Source organism: Haliotis rufescens, unplaced genomic scaffold (genome assembly GCF_023055435.1).
Source record: "Haliotis rufescens isolate VD_foot unplaced genomic scaffold, xgHalRufe1.0.p SCAF_20, whole genome shotgun sequence".
Lineage (NCBI taxonomy): Eukaryota > Metazoa > Mollusca > Gastropoda > Lepetellida > Haliotidae > Haliotis > Haliotis rufescens.
In genome coordinates this window covers 18080905-18097970 of record NW_025963891.1, presented here as the reverse complement: position 1 = coordinate 18097970, position 17066 = coordinate 18080905, and the positions used below count along the sequence as shown (strand labels likewise).

The 17066-nt window shown below is 38.1% G+C and overlaps 1 long non-coding RNA gene across 1 annotated transcript; it reads right to left on the bottom strand.

Annotated features, from left to right (window-relative positions):
- Nucleotides 1–16400: 16400 nt before the first annotated feature.
- LOC125382650 lies at nt 16401–17066 on the bottom strand. Its single transcript, XR_007222503.1, has 2 exons — nt 16964–17066; nt 16401–16535 (listed from the first exon to the last, which is right to left on the bottom strand). It is a non-coding gene; the product is annotated as an uncharacterized LOC125382650 (long non-coding RNA).

Below are 17066 nucleotides of genomic sequence, written 5' to 3'. Positions count from 1 at the left end.
GTGACGATGTGGCAAAGGTACTCGGCCGAGGCCTATATGGAGGTGAAGGGGTCGTTGTCGGCAACTCTACTTCTCAACCGCCAACCGAAGAGATAATATTTTAACATACACGTCTAAGACACTCTTGCAGTTCCCAAAACGCAGATCTCTTCAAAGTAAATTTATCTGATACTTTGTCCTGCTCTTGTGAAAATCCATGTGAAAACAACATACACTTCTTTCTTGAATGTCTCATTTACACTATTCCCAAAAATGTCATGTTCGCTAACATTAATTAGAGCTGGAAGTTCACGTACAAGGCAACATATTCTCTACGGTGATGATGTCCCCCGCCGTGATATTGCCGGCGTAAAACCACTCAGTCACTCACTCTACGGTGATGAATTTCAAGGTGAAGGTCACACTAACCTCATTTTCAACAGCGGTGGTATGGTGTCAGTCTACAACAACTCAAAACAGTCAAACAAATTGTGTTATTCTATCCCCGGGAACCACTTGTGAATAGGCAAGTTGTTTAGAACAATATGCTTTTTATCAAGATCAATTTAAATTTGATTTCACCGTTTTCTCTATACCCTTTTATGCATGTTTATGTTGCTTTATCTTATTGCTCATGTCAGTGTTCCCAAATCTCGTGTATCTTTATGATACACTTTAAAAATGTTTCTCCTTCCTAATCTAACGTTATAACACTTCAGATCATAACAATCATCTGATACACAGCAGATGATGACTAGACATGTTGTATTTGGTTTTATTGCCCGTAAGGTCTTAAAATTGATTTTATTCGTCATTAAATCTTATTTGACAGACGTTATTGACGAGAGTTGCGTGTAACACTAGGTTATTTGAACAGCAGTGGCCTCGTAGAATGTTGCTATACTTTAGGTGTTTCTGTGGGCAGTGACGGTCGTAATTCAAACTCCTTGCACACTGACACCGCATCAACGTTATCTGTGCATCGCCACAACTTTTACTGACAGAGTGGGGAAGTTGGGTTGTGGTTCACGCGAAACGGACGACACTGTCTGTGTTTGCTGGGCTGCACCTTTGATATCGCCTCCAAAAATGTAATAGAATGACCCATTAAACGATGATACACATCAAGAAAGCGTAGAAAGAACAAGATTCGATCTTTTGGTATATCAAGGCACCAATTCATCTTTCATAATTTGTGTGTGTCTTTGTGCCTTATATATCCACAGTTAACGAAAACATGGACTACATGTATCTACATTATATATATATGTGTATATATACAGGCTAGGTATTTGCCCACAGCAACACCTGCATAACTGTTTATTCACGCGTGGTGTGGCAGATTGTAATTAAACGATTAAACGAGAGCAGATGTTGTAGACTCACCTCTAAATTGGGCCGACTCTGTAAGTAGACACTCTGAGGCGAGTGACATTGTGCATTCAAGAGTAAACTGACCTAATTATAAGAAGAAAAGATTTTACTGAAGGTATTAGCCAATTCGCATATTCAAAGAGACAGTTACAATGAATTGCGATTAGTGCGCTTTACTGGGCGCACTTCTTCAGATCCAATTAGCGTTGTGGGCGCTAATCAGTGCATTAATTTGATTTGCTAAGCATTTTAGAAGCATTAGGTGTGGGGGTGGGGGTGTTGAAGATACTGTTATTAATGTCCTCGCGTACGCTGATGACCAAGTGCTACTCGCTGAAAATGAAAACGACCATAACATGTTACTAGACTGTCTGAATACCTTGTGCCATACCAACAATATGACCGTTAACAAGGCCAAATGGAAGATAATCCACTTCAGGCCTCCATCAATGAAAAGACTAACGTTGCCTTTAAGTATGGTGACGAGACTTTAGAAACTGTTGACTCATATCCTTTCTTGTGGATTCTACTAACGGAACACCCGGACTATAAGCATGTGGCGAGAGCAGCCGTCGGCTCTGCTAGTTGAGCACTGGGTCTACTCATCTCTAAATACAAGATGCTGGGCGGGATGGAAGTTCGCACATTTATAACCCTCTACGACAAAATGCAGTGGTCAACTATAGAATACGGGCATGTAAATGGGGTACATACAACATGTCATGTATCAACGCAGTACAGAATAGAGCTATGAGGTTTTATCTTGGTCTTAGGAAGTATGCCCAAACACAAGAAAAAATACCCATATATACAAAATATACAATTTTGTATATTTGATATTTCCAAAATATACAATTTTGTATAGTTGGTATTTCCAAAATATACAATTTTGTATATATGGTTAGATTTTACCACTGCTTCATTCAATTTCCTCACCTCTTATAGAATGTTTCACATAATATGTGGTTGCAAAGTTTACTAATGATACCGAACAGTATAATTATTGCATGTGACAATAATGCTTTAATACTATTTTTATAATGACAACTATATGATGTTATGAAATAATTTGTATTTCGTTATGTTTTACAGATCTTAATAACAGTTTGATCAATATAAAATGCGTACGCCAGCAACAAGTAGTTGAAAGTAGTTTTAAACATTGATGTTTTTCGTTCCAAAGCTCTGTTCTCCAGCTCAGTTCATCTTTGTTTACGAGAACGTTTTTAATATGGGCAATTTTCTTCTTTCGGGACATTGGAGCAGTCATAATATTCATAACATTATAAATATTAAGATTACAGGCAATTTTAACAACTTTAGTACTCCATGAACTTTTACATAGTAACCATTTTCTTCATCAAAGCGTTACAAGTACTGTTATTAAATCTTGGGGTAGTCTAAAAACATTAGCATGTAATGTAACAAACGGGGAGGAGAGACCCATGTCTCCATTAGTGGCTATACATGGAGGTACCGTTACTAACACCAAGAAATAATTTACCGGCTCTATTTTGGATTAGATTAACGTTTTATCCTCATATACCAGAGCCATAGATCATTACCGGCTCAACAAGACTTTCATACAGTTTCATAAAACATCATAAGACATACACCCAACAGAATAAGACAAAGCATGGCTGGCAGAATTGTACAACTCTTTCACAGTTTCACATATCTAGATGCTCGTCAACCCGTAGTCCCAGATAACGATATGATTCTACATAGACCAGTGTTTGCCCAGCGTAGAGGAATCTGGTTAATCTGTATCACTTAACGTGTGGTGAATAGCTTACTCTGCCCACAGTCGAGAGCAGCACAGTAATTAGTAGTTTAGACCAGGCGAATACACTGGTCACACTTGACTGGTCTGTCTGATGATTCGGTCACCTGCCAAATGGGATGTCTGACAATTGGGTGTGAACCTTACAGAGGAAGTTATTTTATGAATGCGTCACGTGTTTCAAAAGAGATGACCATTATCTAAGTAAAATACTTCTAAGATCATAAAGGACATAACATTTAATAAAGTGAAATTCATTTTCGACAAACTTTTATGAACAATTTTAAAACAGTGCGGGCAGATTCTATTTTCTAAAAGGTTTGGGGGGTTGTAAATCGTCCTGTTTCGATCCAGATCTAAAACTAGCTAAAATGCGACGGTGGTCCCTGTATTTAAAACATAAGGAGCAACAACGTTACGATCATGAAAGTTCTTAATGTATTGCCCTTAACGTTATGTTTATCGTTCCAAAGCTTTGTTCTCCAGCTCAGTTCATCTTTGTTTACGAGAACGTTTTTAATATGGGCAATTTTCTTCTTTCGGGACATTGGAGCAGTCATAATATTCATAACATCATAAATATTAAGATTACAGGCAATTTTAACAACTTTAGTACTCCTTGAACTTTTACATAGTAACCATTTTCTCCATCAAAGCGTTACAAGTACTGTTATTAAATCTTGGGGTAGTCTAAAAACATTAGCATGTAATGTAACAAACGGGGAGGAGAGACCCATGTCTCCATTAGTGGCTATACATGGAGGTACCGTTACTAACACCAAGAAATAATTACGGGCTCTATTGTGGATTAGATTAATGTTTTATCCTCATATACCAGAGCCATAGATCATTACCGGCTCAACAAGACTTTCATACAGTTTCATAAAAAACCCATCATAAGACATACACCCAACAGAATAAGACAAAGCATGGCTGGCAGAATTGTACAACTCTTTCACAGTTTCACATATCTAGATGCTCGTCAACCCGTAGTCCCAGATAACGATATGATTCTACATAGACCAGTGTTTGCCCAGCGTAGAGGAATCTGTTTAATCTGGTTAATCTGACTGTTGGAATATTATCTATGCATTATCCTGTCTAAAAATCTAGATATATTTACAATATCATGTATGCATTTTTGAATCATTGTATTCCGGAGTGGTCTTGATATAAACTTCTTGACCAATCCGCTTCATGTACATTTTCAGAAAAACATAACATAACATGGGAATACCGTTCGAATTGAGCCTCGCTCAATTTCCCTGTGCGCTGTGATTTTTTATTTATTTTTTTTAAATGAAAATTTTACAGGGACTAGCTGTGCTACCACACATGTTAAACCATTTTTACAGTTTTGTCTAATTTTAGCGATAATGAAAACTGAGTAGAGATAAGATATATTGATGAACAACGTCTTTATTACAGTTGAAGCGACGCTTAGGTGTATGTTGTAACACCATTATCAAGCAAGTGATGTTGTTCATCCACAGATCTTATCCTCTCTCAATACTCCAACTTCTAAATTCCTCGCAAAGAAGATAATAATTTGCCATCGTACAAAATATTCTTCGCACAGTATTCAAGAAACAATGTAATATTAATATCATACTACGCCATCAATATATGTTGTGCAATATTTGAGAGGTTGGCGCCTGTCGGGACGGTGTGAGATGCTAAAACTGTTCTTGTATAGTCTAGTATCCTTTGGCTAGTGACAGCTACCACTGTTTATTCCCATTCAAGTTGCTAACGGTGTTTCATCTAAACAGTATTATGGGAACTGAAATTAAAACATTACTTCATTCGTTATGCTACCATTTTTTAATATATGTCCATGAGATTAATCGGTTCATTTTTCCGTATTTTTATTACGGAACTTATAGCTTTGTGTGGCACAAACGATCAAATAGTAAGATGACTACAATTAAAGGGCATTAATAACGAGAGGCTGTTCACATATATGTACATCATATATGTATCACGCGAATCATTTCTGATTTTACTCGACGTAAGAGCTAGAAACGTTACCTACTTCCGGCGCAGCGGTTCTAGATGTTGGCGCTATCTAGATTGGGTCCCTGACACATGCAGCTCTATTTGATGGGTGTATTGTACTTAATAAGCTGAACTTTTATAAATCTATTTTTTGCAAATATATACTGGTCACTCCAACTAATCATTGTTACTAAAATATATAGGATTGTTGTCTATAACGTGTCCATTCGTATGTCTGTTTTACGTCTGTTCTACTAATTATTGACACTAAGAAACTCGTACAATTTTTTTAAATCATTACTAAACGTGTTGTACTTGTCTACATCTGAATTGAAAAGTGGGAGAAAAGTTGCTTACTGTATTTTGCCGCCTTTGATGGTTCTGATGATCAAGATGACAACGTCAAAATCTAAGTGTTCAGGAGTCGATGAGGATTCAGGAGTTTTTGAATTGATGCAGAGTAGTAGTAGTATTATAGATTTTACGACCGCTTCAGCCGTTGGCTATTTCGCAGTCGGGGCCAGACGGGTTTAGCAATAATAAATAATAGTGGGTAATACATAAGTAATCGGCTGGCCCAAAAAAATGTAAGTTTAGGGGGGTTAAAGAAGAAAGAAATATAGTAAAGGGGTGTGAAGGGAAAAGAAGTTTAGCAGTAGTAATGTAGAGCTGAGAGAAACCTAATCTAAGGGAAGTAACTAGTGCAGAGACTTGATATAATATAAAATCAGTTAAGCTGATATGCTAAATAATAATATGTATTATAAATGAAAAATAACAGTGGGGAAGGTGAAAAACCTATCATAAAAAGTGTGGACTTACTGGCTGGGGTAGGGAGTCAGGAGAGGGGGGGGGGGGGGGGTGGGTATAGGCCGTGCGCGTGGGAGCTGAGCTTGGGTTGGTGGCTGGTTGAACGGTCATATTTATTAGAGTATGGATATGGGCGAATTTGTCGCGCGGACGTCGGAGAAGTCGGTCCGCGCTGAGAATTTGGAATTGATGCAGAACTTACTTACTTACTTACTTTGGAGATTTAACGTGCGCTTTCCGACTGATGCGTATTTCGCACACGGGCCCGGCCAGGCCATTTAATGTGTTTCCGAAAGGGGCGAAGGTGGTCTGTGCAACCCAAGAGGGGGGTTTTAGGGGTTGCTTATATAGAATTTGGGAATTTTGAGATTTGGAATAGATGCCGATGGGATTGGGGAGGAGAACTAAGGGAGCTGGGTATGGTGGATGTTTGTTTGTTTATGTGATTTTGATTTGGTGAGTTATTGTGTTTTTAGATGCGTTTTATTAGTTCCGTTTTGATTAAGAATACGCCTAAGGCCTTGAAGTTTTCTAGTTTATTTTGTGGGTTTAGTATTGCTTCTAGAGTTAGAGCCTTGTTTAGATTGAGGGTGGTTTGTAATGCGGTTCGATGTGTTGGGTAGTGTGTGCAGTGGATGAGTGCGTGTTCTGGGGTTTCTGGTTGTTTGCAGTGTGGGCAGTTACCTGTAGTGTGTTTTTTAAATTTTTTTAGGTGGTTATTTAGGTTGGTGTGTCCTGTTTGGAGTTTAGTGATTACTCTGTCGATTTTTTTGGATGGATGGAGAATTTTTGGTTTGGTTAGTGGTTTGCTGAGCACTTTTTTGATTTGGCTATTTGAGTTTAGATATAGGTTATGCCATTTTTTGGTGATTTTTTGCTTGTTTACACTTTTAATTTCTGATTTTGAGATGGGTAAGTTTAAGCTTATTTCTGGGATTTTGAGGGATAGTTTAGCTGCTTTATCGGCGTTTTCATTACCGTATATTCCTACGTGGGCGGGTATCCACAAGAAGGTTATTTGTTTGCCTGCCTTAGTTAGGTCGTTGGAGCTTTTAAGTATTCGATTTATTAATTTAGGTCGGTTTTTGGTATTTTTGTTTTGGAGGGCTTGCAGTCCACTTAGGGAGTCGGTAAGTATTAGGATTTTTTTGTGGTTTTTGGATTCTTGATTATGGAGGGCTGAGGCCATGCCCATTAGTTCTGCCGTGAATATTGATTGGTTGTTAGGGAGTCGGAAGGATTGTGTGGTTTTAGTTGGTTGTGTGGTATGGACTCCGAAACCTGTGTGTTTGGAGGTCGGATCTGAGGATCCGTCCGTGTAAATGTGACACCAATTTGGCCAATTTTCGTGTATGTATGCTAGTGTGGTAGTTTTAGCTATGTTTGGGTCGGTTTGTTTATTTATTTGGCTAGCTAGTGTTGTGTCTATTTTGGGTATTTTAAGTTTAGGGGTGAAGATATTTGATTGTTTGCAGTTTTGTTTAAGATTTTTAATTTGGTGTTCATTTAGGTAGTTTGTTATTCTTTGGGATATTGGGGTAAGTAAGGGGTGTTTACGAGCTAGAGCTTGGTTTTTGGGGCTGATGTTTTGGTTTATTAAGTTTTGGATGAGAGGGTTTGATTGGGACGCGGCCCAGAAATTTAAGCTTAGCTGTTCCCTGCGTAGACTTAGTGGCATTTCTCCTGTTAAGGCCTGAAGTGAAAGAATCAAGGTTGGGGGTTATTATAGGCCTAATAGTGCACCACGTGATTTATGTCCAGGCCCCCGTGACATGCAGTTGTCATGTGACATGTAATTAACTAATTGAATTGCAAAAACAATTCCGACAGCAAATAACCGCATCCACAACAACAATGCGTGGATGCAAAGAAAGAAACCATTTTAAACCCCTTTCTGTATATTTGTATTTGTATTCCTTTCTGAAACTATCATTCTACAAACAGTTGTGTTCACCGCCCATTGTGATACTTCTACTTAAGAAAATAAAAAAGGATGTTTATTTAGTCATTTGACATGCGTTCATTGTAAACAAGGATTAGTGTGAAAGGATTACTAAGTTTGTCATCCAGTATAATGCACTTCCTCGATTAGCATAATTAGAACAGAGTTTGTAATTAGTTATATCCTGACTCCAGTTAACCAAGGCAGCTACATCAGTTGTGATTTATGAATTTGTGGAATCTTAATGAAAATAACGACCGCCTGTCACAAAAATGCAAACGAACATTGAACACGCACTGTTGCAGATTTTCCTTTCGTACATTTGAGGGTGAACGTGAACGAAGCCGTGCAAGATGCTTTACAGCGATTTGTCTTCAGAACACATATTGAGCTCAGGTAAGTTTATTAATGATGATATTTTCATCCATTCATAGATATGGCGATCATGAGCGCTGACACTATATGTATTCGCAATAGAACATTTGGAAGACTAGACACAAATTGAGTCACAATATGACAACATCAAATCAAAGAATTTGTTTAATGCAACAGATTTAAGGCATTGAAATTGTACATTATTATAAAATACATGAGTGTCGCTACGTCTCATGTCAAATACATCAATGAATTCTTTATAAAAAAAATTAATTTAATAATACTATGAATTTATAGCTAAAATTATGGAGTCTTGCATGTCGAGCCAACAAACTATAGTACATATTATTCATCTTGGAATTTCTGTTTACTGTGCTTGCGGTGGGTTAACCCTATTCCCAAAATGGACAGTTCCAAATACTACTGCATAAAATATTAATGCCAATTTGGAGAAAATTACCAAATGAATGAATGCAAGTAAAACTTAATCCAGGGAAAAAGAAAACTGTTCAATTTCACGTCAAAGTGTGCCCAAGTGCAAAACCTAATCTTAAAATGAAAGGACTTTGGTATTAATATTTCAGTCAGATTATGGTATTGGCGAGTTAACGAGGTAAGCCCTATGATTAATTGTCTTAAATACCTTTCTGGTGTCACCGCCGTGAACCATACTCAATCACTCAGATAAATAACCCCTTTTACATCAGTCATGAACAAGCATATATATATTGCCAATATTTTGCTCCCATGTTTTGGATAATTGTACCAAAGAAAAAGAATTAATCCTAGAATGTCTACACATTAATTCATTACGGACGCTGAAATAATGCCGATGAGACGTTAATTTTTACCTCGCCCACTCACTGATTACGGACTATTTGTGGGCCAATAAGAGGTACAAGCCACGTGAAAATGTACAGTGAGACCAACGTAGCCATTACACCTTTTTACAAGATGGAAAACATCTTTGCTGTTAGTGATTACATATAAAGAAATCTAACCAATTCACAGGCTATACGTTGTATAATTGGAATAGTCACCGGAAAAAGAGGATTATTAAACTTAGACAATGTTATATTCAGTTAAGCCATGATACCAGATTTTGTCACTTTAAACTTCAATCGGCTTAAAAAACACATCTCAGATAACACATCATGCATGCTCTTGTGGCTGCCACAATGTTACACTGCATTAATTTTTACACATGCCCCAACTACAATATATTTAGAAACGATTCTATTCTAAAGGTTAAGTGAGTTTCTAATCAGTGGTTTATTGGAAACAATTTGAACAGTGCCTAATTTAGCTATTTTGAAATCGGCCATGTACATCCGACGTTCGGGTGGATTTGCACATATATAATAACTAGTAGTAAGACTTAATACATACTTTGAGACACGTATTAAGTATTAAAGAGTTAAATAACTTTTCTTAGGAAACCCCTTTCCATCAACCGCACTGTTGACCTATCTTTTTTGTTCTGTTTTGATGTATTGATGTATTATTTAATACAATATGTATATCTCCCCTCATCCCAATGTTAATAAAAGGAAGCTTGGTGGGGACTTATGGGATACAAGAAATGAATACAGACTGCCATATTGTCTGAATGTCTTAACAATCACCGGGTGTGACCACGTAGACAGGATATCATTCGGGTTACTCATAATTACTCCATGAGCATGCTTGGTATTGTAGCTTGGGGATATTAAATGTAAGTTTGTTATCAGAGGAGATTGATAGTGAACTTTTAGTACCAGTTAGATATGATATCCGGGTCGAGACAGAGACACTTCTCCATGCGTCCGCATGTGCAGGTAGCTCTACTCTTGGTAACGATTCTGATAATAGCAGAGATACGAGGCAAATTCTTGATACAATTAACTCTTTAAAGTGCTATTTCGATGACAGAATGTGTAAAATGGAGGCACGAATGATGGAGCAAGTTATGATTGCATTCAGGACTGAGATTACTGCAGTGAGAGATGAGTTTCAGTCTCACATCGACAAACTTACTGATAGAGTCCTGGGGATTGAAAAGACTTATGCTTCTGTCGTAAAACAAGATTCTTCTCAATCTGCGACGTTTGTTGTGAAAAATCTTAAGTTTGATGAAAACGAAGTTAGTTGATGAAAACGTGAGTGTAAACAAAGTGCAGTGTGTGGGGCGAGACGGACTCCAGCTCCGAGACGTGAAGGTGGTGAGTGCGGTGAGGAAGCTGGGCAGGGGGTCTAGACCAGGGGTCATCGTCGCCAGGGTCCAGTCCGTCGAGCAGAAGATACAGATTTTGAAAAATAAAATAAAATTAAAAGACAATAGATCATTCCCGAATGTGTTTATTGAGAATGATTTACCGTATGATGTTCGAAACACTGAGGCATCTCTCCGTACCCTGGTGAGAGAGATGGGTAAGGACAAAGAGTACCATGTACGTGGTACCCGTCTCATCAGGAATGGGAGACAATAGGACACCAGGCGTCTTAGACTGAGTTGTTGGAACTGTGGTGGGTGGTCTTTGAAAGACAATGATAATTCGAACTTTAGAAACGATCTCTTATTGTCAGGAAATTATGAAATTAAAACAGGATCCAGCACATAGTTAATAAATAAAATGAACAGACATGCGGGTACTAACATCACATCCCCTATAAACATTTGTCGATCAATGTATAATGATGTTTAGTCATGTATTAAGTATCAAAATATGTTTAGAGTAATATTCAGTTACAGCTCTGGACTTAGGCAGGGTGAAACACGCATGCGCAGTTAAGTAAACAATGAATTGCGTATGTGTGTACTGACATCACATCCCCTGTAAACATTTGTCGATCAATGTATAAAGATGTTTAGTGATGTGTTAAGTATCAAAATATGTATGGAGAAATATTTAGTTATAGTTCTGGACTTAGACAGGGTGAAATCCTGTCGCCACTTTTCTTTTCTTTTTTTACTGAAGATTTAGAATTTAGTTTGCAAGAAAATTTACAATCTGGCATAGACATAAGTGATCTTATGTTTCTTTTATTACTCCTTGCTGATGCCATGGTCCTAATGAGTAAAACTGCTTCTGGTCTGCAGTGACATCTTGATAAACTTGCCCATTACTGTAACAAATGGTGGTTGACTGTCAATATTGACAAAACTAAAGTTGTAATTTTCAGAAAATAATATCACCATTAGACATACAGTTTTTAAATGAATCAGTTTCTCTAGAAATAGTAAAACAGTTTAATAATTTCGGATTTTTATTGGTGTCAAATGGTAATCTTACTCCAGCTATCAAAGTGTTATCCGAAAAGGGATTAAAGGCATGTAATAATATTAATAAGTGTGATAAAAAATAAATTGATGTGAAATCTTCCTGAGAACTATTTGACACATGTGTGTTACCAGTATTACATCATGGTTGTGAAGTATGGGGTTGGAAAAAAAGCTGATTGTATTAAGAGAGTACATCGTAAATTTTGTAAATTGATTCTGGGTGTAAAGGATAGTACTAGTAATGTGCAGATATAAGGGGAGTTGGGGAAATTTCCATTGAATATCCAACGTCAAGTATGTATGGTTAAATATTCGTTTAAGGTGTATACTTTAATATACTACTGGTATATTAAAAGACATGTATACGACTGTATGTAGTCACACGAACAACTGGTATAGTAAAGTCTATATTGTCAGAGAATGGCTATTACCATGTGTGGATTTAACCTTGTAACGTAAACGTTTCTTCCTTTTGTGAAGTACTGAGGCAGCATCATAAGATAATTATATAACACCGTGGAATCGAGAATTAAGAGAATTGTCATATCTTTTATATAAACAGTTTAAGCCAATCTTTGGAATAGAAAAGTATATTAGTAGTGTATTGATTTATAATCATAGAGTCGCACTTACTAGATTGAGATTATCATCTCATGCTATCCGACCTGAAACTAGGGGACATGGTAGTAATAGGATTGCACGGGGGAGAGAAAATGTATAAAATGTAATATCGACGACGTGGAAGCTGAATGTCACTTTGTATTAATTTGTCCTTTCTATAGAAAAGTGAGATGTTTGTTTATTAAGAAATATTATTATGTAAAGTCATCAGTATTGAAGGTGGAGCTACCTACCCTGATTGAGTAAGTCGTGTTGTCATTTGCTCTCCTACTATTTAAAATATATCGATATAAAGGAACTTTTCTGAAGCTCTGTTGAAAATAGACACCCGACAATGAATCAGGACGCATCTACAAAGAGAAAATCCGGCGAAAACACCCCAGAATTAGTAAAAGAGCAGAAGACGACGACCCACGAGTTGGGCGATTGTGATTTTGTCGAGTGTGTAATGGCCGCTCCCGTCCCCACCCGGGTCGAGACAGAGACACTTCTCCATGCGTCCGCATGTGCAGGTAACTCTACTCTTGGTAACGATTCTGATAATAGCAGAGATACGAGGCAAATTCTTGATACAATTAACTCTTTAAAGTGCTATTTCGATGACAGAATGTGTAAAATGGAGGCACGAATGATGGAGCAAGTTATGATTGCATTCAGGACTGAGATTACTGCAGTGAGAGATGTGTTTCAGTCTCACATCGACAAACTTACTGATAGAGTCCTGGGGATTGAAAAGACTTATGCTTCTGTCGTAAAACAAGATTCTTCTCAATCTGCGACGTTTGTTGTGAAAAATCTTAAGTTTGATGAAAACGAAGTTAGTGATGAAAACGTGAGTGTAAACAAAGTGCAGTGTGTGGGGCGAGACGGACTCCAGCTCCGAGACGTGAAGGTGGTGAGTGCGGTGAGGAAGCTGGGCAGGGGATCTAGACCAGGGGTCATCGTCGCCAGGGTCCAGTCCGTCGAGCAGAAGATACAGATTTTGAAAAATAAAATAAAATTAAAAGACAAAAGATCATTCCCGAATGTGTTTATTGAGAATGATTTACCGTATGATGTTCGAAACACTGAGGCATCTCTCCGTACCCTGGTGAGAGAGATGGGTAAGGACAAAGAGTACCATGTACGTGGTACCCGTCTCATCAGGAATGGGAGACAATAGGACACCAGGCGTCTTAGGCTGAGTTGTTGGAACTGTGGTGGGTGGTCTTTGAAAGACAATGATAATTCGAACTTTAGAAACGATGTCTTATTGTCAGGATATTATAGGGTTGTGTGAGACTTTTTTACGTGATGATGAGAAAATCACAGTAGATGGCTACAAGTGGATAGGGCATAACAGAATGACATTCGATAAACATGCTAAAAGGGGATCAGGTTGGGTTTTGGTTTTTAGTTAAGGAAACACTTCTTGATTTTTATGACTGTTCTGTACTTAACCATACATATGAAGGGATTCTGTGGATAAAGCTGAGCAATAAGAGCGCAACCTACATATACTGTGTGTGTTACCTACCCCCTGCCATGTAATGTACAAGGACAAGAGATGATAGACTTTCTTGTAGACTGCAATATGTGGATGTTAAATGGTCGCATCGGCAAGAACGATTTCACGTACGTATCGACGCGTGGTAAGTCTGTAATTGACTACGTGTTTGTGCCCCACGAACAATTACCCCTGTATACTGATTTCTCTGTGGTGTGTATGAGTGATTCAATCTGTGAAAAGGCAATTAGTAGTACGACATGCTATACCTGATCACTCCATCATTGAGTGGGTCACTGATGTACCTGTGTTCGCTGACAGTGGAGACAAGGACACTCAACCTACAGCGAGAGAGCATATACGGCGCTTCAACGTGAAAGATATCCCAGGTGTTTTTCTACAGGATGGGAACTCCGAGGTTGTAGTGGCTGCCATACAGCGTATAGAAGATTGTCTGTCTACACAGAGAGATATCAACTCAGCATACGTTGAATTTGTGTCTCTTATAATTATTACCAAGAGTCTTGATTTTTTCTGCTCCACGAACTCGAAATCACCTAATGCTACTAAACGACACAAATGCACCGGTAAACCGTATTGGAATCAGGAGTTACAACTCAAGTAGAATAAAGTGTGTCAATTGGAACGTCAGTGGCGACGAGCTAACAACCAGGGACAGAAACGGAACCTACGTAGACTATACTGTAGTCAGAGAACCCACTTTGACAAGTTGCATAGAAAGGTTAAAAAATCATACCAGCTAAAAGAACAGAGTGTTTTACTGGAGCAACTACAGCATTGTAATTCCTCAGTATTTTGGAAATCCTTTGGTAAAATTGGAATTGGAAACGATCGCAAAGTCCGTATTCCCATGGAAGTTGCTAACGATGATGGTACCGTAATAACCGACCCTGAACTCGTCATGAAAAGATGAAGAGATGACTACGAAGTGCTCTACAACGACAATACCAACACAATGTCCTTTGATGATACACACCAGTCGTTTGTACGTAACTCTTTGACGACGGATGACGTCACAACGGTCCGTGATGACATAACAGCCATCAACCGTGAGAAAACTCGGGATGAAGTCAAGGCTGCTGTTTTCCGTTGTAAACTCAAAAAAGTTGCAGGCATTGACTCTATACCAGCTGAAGCAATTAAGAACGATGTTTGTATTGACATTCTCCATAGGTTGATCGAATACTGTTTCGAGAGCGGATGTGTTCCTGAGTCTTGGAAATCTGGAATTATCAACCCGATCGTTAAACCCGGCACCACTAATGTTCGGCAACCACTAACATACAGAGGTATTTGCTTGATTTCAGTCCCATGCAAGGTATATTGTGACATTTTAAACCACAGATTATCAGCCTTCATCGAAGATCATCACTTGTTAGCTGAGGAGCAAAATGGCTTCAGGAAGCAACGTAGCTGCATGGACCATATATACAGCCTGTATGAGATTCTCAACAACAGGAGATGCTCTGACCAATCTACTTTCGCCTGTCTCATGGACATGAAAAAAGCGTTTGGCAACGTAAGCAGAGACTGCTTATGGTATAAATTGAAAATGTCAGGTATTGGAGGACCAATGTTGAAAGCAATTCAATCTCTATACGAAGGGGTCAATTGTGCTGTTCAGGTAAACGACTCTTTAACTCCATGGTTTAAAGTACCAAATGGTGTTAAGCAAGGATGCCTTCTCTCACCAACCCTTTTTGCCATTTATATTGATGACCTTGCTCGCAGTATTAAGAACTTGAACTGTGGTGTTGAATGCGAATATAAGTATTCTTCTCTATGCAGACGACATAGTGTTACTTGCACCGACAGAAGAATATTTACAAATGATGCTCGACAAAGTTCATGAATGGTGTTTTAAGTGGAGATTGGAGCTTAATGGTGAGAAGTCTCAAATCGTTCACTTCAGACCAGGCAAGCGAGAATGCTCCAAAGTAACGTTTAAATGTGGTGACATTACATTGAAGTACACGCAGTCCTACAAATACCTCGGTCTCTGGTTCCATGAACATTTGGACTTCAAGCCAGCGGTCAACCAGTTGACAAAATCGGCAGGCAGAGCTCTGAGTGCACTTTTCACCAAGTTTTGTGATGCAGTTGGAATGGCCTAAGAGGTACTAACTGCCCTCTATAATTCTTTGATCCAGCCTATTCTGACGTATGGGGCAGGTATTTGGGGACTTTATGAACACAAATGCCTTAACACAATCCAAAACAGAGCGTGTCGCTTTTTCCTTGGAGCCAGTTGTGAAACTTCGAACATCGCTACGAGAGGAGATAGATAGATCTTCTTTATTTCCTCCATTTCATGAAGAGTACAAGGTATACCGTGAAAGGACAACATCTATAGTAGAAATGTGCACACACACATACATATATATATTACATATATGTTAGAAGTAGTTCATATACATATGTATCGTATTGATTATTTGTGTTATTAGATGGACAATTAGCATGTGTTATTTACAAATGTACACTTGTTTACAATACATACATTGTTTAGTATAAGCAGCTTCGGATGACTTCATCCCACTTTTTAACTGCACCACCAATATTTATCATGCTCTCTGCCCATACATTGTAGTCTAATTCTACTTCAAGTTGTTCAGGTAAACCGCCAAGCAGAAAAGTCAGAAAGGTGTCATCGTCTGCCCAGATTCTCACAAATATTTTAACATCAAGCAAATCAATGATTTTATCAAATATGATATTTCTTTCTTCTAAATTCTTTTGACATGACCTGAAAACGTGTTTCACTATATCATTCGCAACTGTTCCACAAATACATTCCTTTGATTCTATTGGCATTGAACCTAAGCAAACTAGTCTAGCTAAGGAAGTAAAATATTCTGGTCTATCGAGAGCAAGTTTCCATAACCTATGTTCTCGTCCAGATCGTATTGTTAGATATCTTGACAGAGATAATCTGCTCAGAAGCGCATTGTTTAGTAATTGTTTTTCGTGTAGGTGAATCTTTTCTTTCACCAGTTTTGACCATAATCGTTTCTTGATGAAATTTGAACACATTATATAATCATTGACCTCGTCAGATAAATAATATTTGGAGACAAGATGTAGCATGCTTAAAGATGGGTGATTTCGTGTCCCACTTGTTCTTATTAACTAGTGTTGTTTTATATCTAAACTGTCCAAGTCGGGCTGGAAACATTTGTTTGAAGATATACATTAGGTTTGAATTACATAGCTTACCAAGGAGCAAAAGCTTTTGTTGATCAATGTATCCTTGTACTGATATAACACCAATTGTGTCTCTCTCTATTTCTTTGGGCATACGCTTATTAAAACCCTGGGTTTTCTTACAGAAATAGCGTTGAGTGATTTCTAGCATTTCATATTCCTTTAAGGATAGTTTTCCCCACACATTACATCCATGTAAGCCACAGGGTAA